The following is a 6,000-nucleotide window of genomic DNA, read 5'->3' as shown; positions in this document are numbered from 1 at the left end:
GGTAATGTGAACTCCAATGATCTGGAACCAGTGTATTTCTCTTAATTTGGATTTATCACACTTCATTTGAGAAGATTTAGCAAAAACATGGTATTTCATCACAAAGCAACAGATTTTCTCAATGGACTTTAGTTTCTTTTTTTATTAGTACCTGTTTGGAGTACATAATGTTTACATTACTTCTGTGGAGTTGGTACATATATAATACATTCTAAATCCTTCTTTCATCCTTTCTCCCTTCCCTTCCTCCTCCACTCTTCCATCTGTTGATCCCCTTCCTATTTGAGAAAGATCTATGTCCCTATTTACAACCCAAAATATAAATAATAGACAAAATTTCAAGAGCTATCCTTGGTAGATAAATGTTGATTATAGTCAAGATACATATTAGTACTGGTAGGCATTGAAAAAATTAAGTTGCAATGAAATTTTTAACTAATTTACCAAAGTTTCTGTACATTATATATTTATACAATTAAAATTCCTTTGCAGGTATTGCTTTAGCAAATAGTTGCAAACAACATTAAATAATAGTGAACTTTCATAATAAATCCAAAATATATTGCTCATCAAATTTAAAAAGTCATAAAAAGAATATCAGTTATACAAATCTTACAATGTGGCATTTGTCCATTTGGGCCATATTGATAATTCCAAAAACGATAACTCATTGAAAATATAGTGGTTATTCTTTATGTGGATGAAATCAGAGACCTACTTAGCAGTAGCATACAGACTGACCTTAGTGGTGGCAATGATGTTTGAGAGGAAGATGAACGTAGAAACAATTTTGGATAAAGCTCTTACATACAGCAAGAGATACCCTTAGCATCTAAGAAGTAGTTGGAAGCCTAAGCAAGTTATAAAAAGTAAGTGTGAAAATATGTGCAGTGCATTAATTTGATAAAAATCAAATGTTTTTAAATTCAGAGTCAATAAGTCTATGTTTCTAATCCCATAGAAGAGAATGGTCTCAAATTGTGAACACCTGTAATCCCAACACTCTGGGAATGTGAGAAAGGGGAAGATCCTATCTCAAACAAGCGAACAAATAAACAAACAAACAAATAAATAACTAGCTCTGCTTAAAGGCCCTGGGTTCAATCTTTAGTACTAGGGGAAAAAAAGGTATTTAGTAAAATATATATATTCTTTACTTTTTTTTTTTTTTTTGCAGTAGTGGGCATTTTCCCTACAGGTCCTCTGACACTGAGTTACATCCCCAGCCTTTAAAATTTTTTTCTTTGTAATTTTGAGCCTGGTCTCTACATTGCCCAGGCAGGACTCGAATTTATGATCCTCTTGCCACAGCTATGCTAAGTGCCAGGATCACATGAGTGTCTTGGGAAGGCGGGCAACACATACCTCCTGTCTCTCTTGTACCCTCTACAGAGTTAGTCAGGTGGTTTGGCAAAAAGTAGGCTTTTCTCTGTATACAGATTCCTTTTCTGATGTATTGATTATTTCCTAATAGGCTTTGGGGACATGCCTTTACGCCAGCTGTTGTTTCCCTGCAAATACAGAGAAAACGGAAATTCATCATTTAGAAAATTAGTTTTGTACTACTTTTTCATTTAAAGAATCAAATACAATCCTGGCTTGTGAACAATTCAAGAAATTCACTGAGATTAGTCTGTTCTTTGCTTAAGGAAAGCTAACAGCAGAAAGGAAACAGAATTGAGTTTGGTTTGAGCCACACAGATGCAATCTCCTTTTCTTGAGGATAATATCTATTCAGAGCTGATGGCTTTTAAGAATACAGACTGTTACCCAATTTCCTTCCTCTTGCAGCAGGTTTTTAAATGGTTAGCTGTGGGGAGCCTTGTGAAGATGTACTCTGGAATGATCTTACACCTCATGTGGCCATTTAATAAAACACATCCTGCCCACAATTGAGAAAGCAACATGAAATCTTTATTGCAAGCTGAATTCGGTAAGGATGTATGTTTTTGTAAGTATTTGTACACAGTCTTTATCCCTGTGCTTATGGTAGTTTTCTTGTTTCTTCTAAATAAGCCAAGCCGAGGAGACAGGAAAAAGATGACTATTTTACAAAGTACATTTTATTGGTAAGAAGTTACACATTTAATAATGAATTTTCAATCTTAGTTATTATTGCTTTTTCTGTTATGTTTTCAGGAGGGGAAATATGGGAAACATGTATGACAGCCAAATTTTCAATGCATTTTTTATCTGAAGACAATCCAATGATAACAATAACATATATAGATGAAATAAAATTATTCAAATAACTTCAAAACTCATTCTCTGTTAACTTCTATTGCCCTTATATGACAATTCTTTTATATATTAAAATAATAAATCTGTGCAATATCTCCCCATACATGGACTTTACTATTTTTCTAACTTATTCTAAAATATCAAAGTCCTTTAGTACTAACTAGTAAACTTTATGAAGATAAGATTTTTTAAAATTTATGTGTTTAAATTTTTTCTCACAATGTCTGTAACACACTGAAAATGACTACCTTTAATGTGTATAGTAGGAACTCAAAATAGATTAGTTTATTAGACAAGAGAATAAAGTAGCATTTGTGAAATGAATGAAAAAGTTAAAAATATACAATGTCATCCTTAAAAATCAGTATCAAGAAGAGAGATCACCCTGTCTTTGATGAATAGTTCCCTTATCTTACCTGTTTCTAATTCTAGATTTCCTGTAATTGTGGCCAATTGTTTGTCTCCATTTTCTATCTCTTGGAGCCACCAAAGATGAAGATATACTATTTGTGTTTATTTATACCAGATCAGTTTTAAATTATTTGCCTCAATAATCTATTAAAATTGCTTTTTCTCAACGGGAGCTACTCTAAGACTATTTAAAGTTTCCACTGAACAGTTTCTTCCTCATTGCTATCTATAATATAAAATAACAAAATATTTCCATGACTATTTATGATAAAATATGAGTTTAAAGAAGTAATGAAAGCACAACTTATGGCCTCAACCATACACTTGTGAAAGTAAACTAGTGAGTTATTGAAAATTAAGTCACGACAAGGCACACACACATGGGGGTGAAACACCACAGATGGAAATTCAAGGTCACTTAGACTGAAAGTTGGCTAAGTCATTGAGATCTTGCTTATGGAGAAAAGCTTTTGGTTGTGTCCACTAGTCCTTGGTGTATGAATTAATGTTCTTTTGCATAAAAGAATATTAGTGGAAGTGGAAACATAGGTGAATATGCTGTGGTAAGGGTGTTTCAAAATACAAAATGTGATTCTCCTTTTTTTAAAAGCCTAATTCATATACATCTGTCTTTTAGAGGGAGCATCTTAAATCATCCTACTATGGGCACTTCTTCACAGCACTGAATACAGCTGCATCTCTATAACTGATATTTGTTTATTTTACCTCTCTTTTTGTAAAATGTCTAGTCAGACTCTTTTTTTCTTTTTACTGATGATTATACTTCATCCACCTTGACCTTTGATACAAGGTAGGCATTACAGTTTTAAAAAATAAGTAAGTACATAGTTTTCTTTTATGTCACCCACAGTTGTTAAATTCTATCACAAACCTTTTATTGTGTGATAAAAATTAATTTTGAGAACAATGAACTACTTGGAGGATGAAGTCCACTTGGAGTTCTTTCTATTCTACAGAACTGTCGTTCTATCTGGAAATTCTAGTTTCTTACAATCTTGCTTTCAGGCTTTATTTTGCTCACAGATTTTAGTTAACATATAAAAAAAGAAGAAGTAATAAAGAACTGAAGAAAAATAGAAGATTTATAATATTAAGGTATGTATTTAAAGATTCTTTATTCTGCTTTTGTACAAGAAACCTTTGGGTAATGGGAACTACCGTGGTAATTGAGAATAATTATAAAATGGAAATGAATGCCTTTTGACTATATTTACCCATTCATATATTGTGGACAAAGAATTGCAGATGAATGAAAATCATAATTTATTGCAATCAAATAATTTCCAAAATTACAATTTTTATTTTCTCACTCATTTTGTCTAAGAAAATGATGTTGTAGAAAATGTCTAATATTCTGGAGTTGAAATTATCTATCATTAGAAATACTTAAAATAATTCAGAAAACAAAACCAGAAAGTCTATTGTCATCTATATATAAATGAGAGTTTTTGTTTTAAAATTTTGTGTACAAATTAGGGAAGATTGGTCTGGAAGGCATCCAAATTACTCAAACCACAAAAAGAAATTCTAAACAGTGAATCCTTAATATATTTTAAATGGTTTAGAGTTTTGCCAGACCCAGTACTTATGAATGGGTACTTTAGGGCTTCATTTCAGTTCAGTTTGTTTCACTGAACACTGACAGGCATTGTTCTAGACTGGAGGAGCAAAAGGATGAAATGTAAGCCTCACAAGAGTGAAAAGTCAAATAGTTTAGATAAACACAAAAATCCTGATTTACGAAGAGTCCTAAATATCTTGGAAGAGGACTCTACTGTGTCTCTAATCTTAGGTTAAAATTATTACCTCTAAAAGCTTCCAGTTAAAATGCGATTATGTCATCTCCAGGATAAATTAAGACATCAAGCAATTATTAAGTATTGACACCACATAAGCACAGATATTTTAACCCAGAGATAAAGGACAATCCTAGGAGATAAAAGAGACCAAGAAGGAAATGTGAAAAGCAAACAGGAACCACTTGTAAGGAGGATTAATAAGCATATTTCCAATGTGATTGTCAGGAAGGAAAAACAGCCTTGACTATCAATGAGTCTATGATGATATTTTATCTACATTCTGTAAACATTTGTTTAATTAATGAATGGCTAAATTGATGAATGAATACAAGAACATAGCTTCTAGTAGCAGCAAGAGGGCACGGGAACCACATGTGAGATAAGACAGAAGGCGAGAAAGGGATGAACTGGAAACTCAGGACCTGTTTAATGAAAATCTGGGGCAGCTACTGGGCGAGAGTAATGCTCTGTGCTATTGTAACAGAGACTCCAAGTTTCATGCACTTATATAGACATTAGTGTCAAGTTCTGTAGGTTTTCTTGGGAATGAAGGAGGCATTGTTTTGATGGGAAAAAAATGACTGATTCTCAGAGTTTTCCTTTCTTTAGTGTCTCTACACTGGCCTACAGCATCTGATTTGACAAGTGTGGCCCAAGGAGGCCTCATAGACCTCTTATCCAAAACTGGACCTGAACACAGCATGGTGTGCTTCTAAAACTGTGACTTTCTTAAACTCTTCATGCTAGCAGCCCCAACCACTCTCTAAATCTACTCTGGCTCAATCAGTTTTGTAATTTTAAAAGTCTGTTTGCAGGGATGAAACCGATTTCTGCAATTCCTCTGTCTTCCAATTTATCTTCTTGGAAAAAGAAAGTGACTTGGGGAGATTCAACAACCACAATTGCTTACAGGTTTTCAAAAGGATGCTGTGGGAGACTTCACCTTCAATCATACTTAACGTGTTCTCCAATACAACATTTACTTTTCTCTCATCACATACCCCCAAAACCTATGATATAAGTTTATCAAATTACTTTTTAAGTTACATAGAATTTTTTAAAATTGTAAATTATAAATTATGACAAAATTCCAACTGAAATATACTTGTGAATTGATAAACTTAGTTGTGATTAACTGTTTTCTTATTGTAATTTTAATCTTTATAGCCTCAGTAACATAGTACAATGGCATTATTACTCAGGTCTAAACCCAGTAAGTGTCATCTTCTGATGAAATTATATCTTTTTATCAAATTACTAAAGCATTGGGAAAAGTTTCCAGTGGAGTGAATCTCAATTCCTAGATAAATGAGAACCTAGTAACTTTGTAGATTGATACCTCCTTGATGTCATTTTACTTACCTTGTGTGACTTCAGTGTTTTTACTGTAAAATAAAGACATAAAAATAGTCATGAAAAGTAACATGTTTTATGTTATTACAGACAAGTCTACTGAAAAATATATATAGCTGTGTGATTATGAGTTATTATTTTCCCATAGATTTTACATGAATATACATATGTACGT

The 6,000-nt window shown here is 32.7% G+C and overlaps 1 long non-coding RNA gene across 1 annotated transcript in view; it reads left to right on the top strand.

Moving 5' to 3' along the window:
• The first annotated feature begins 1,805 nt into the window (after positions 1–1,805).
• Positions 1,806–6,000, top strand: part of LOC147826580 (uncharacterized) — a 44,405-nt gene continuing 40,210 nt past the window's right edge. Inside the window, exon 1 of the long non-coding RNA XR_015438937.1 lies at positions 1,806–1,933. This is a non-coding gene — a long non-coding RNA (uncharacterized LOC147826580). The remainder of the gene's footprint in view (positions 1,934–6,000) is intronic.

The sequence above is a fragment of the Heterocephalus glaber genome, unplaced genomic scaffold (genome assembly GCF_053883595.1).
Source record: "Heterocephalus glaber isolate CG9 unplaced genomic scaffold, H.glaber_assembly_v1.0 deba00001465, whole genome shotgun sequence".
In the NCBI taxonomy this organism is placed as follows: domain Eukaryota; kingdom Metazoa; phylum Chordata; class Mammalia; order Rodentia; family Bathyergidae; genus Heterocephalus; species Heterocephalus glaber.
This window is presented reverse-complemented; position numbering and strand designations above follow the sequence as displayed.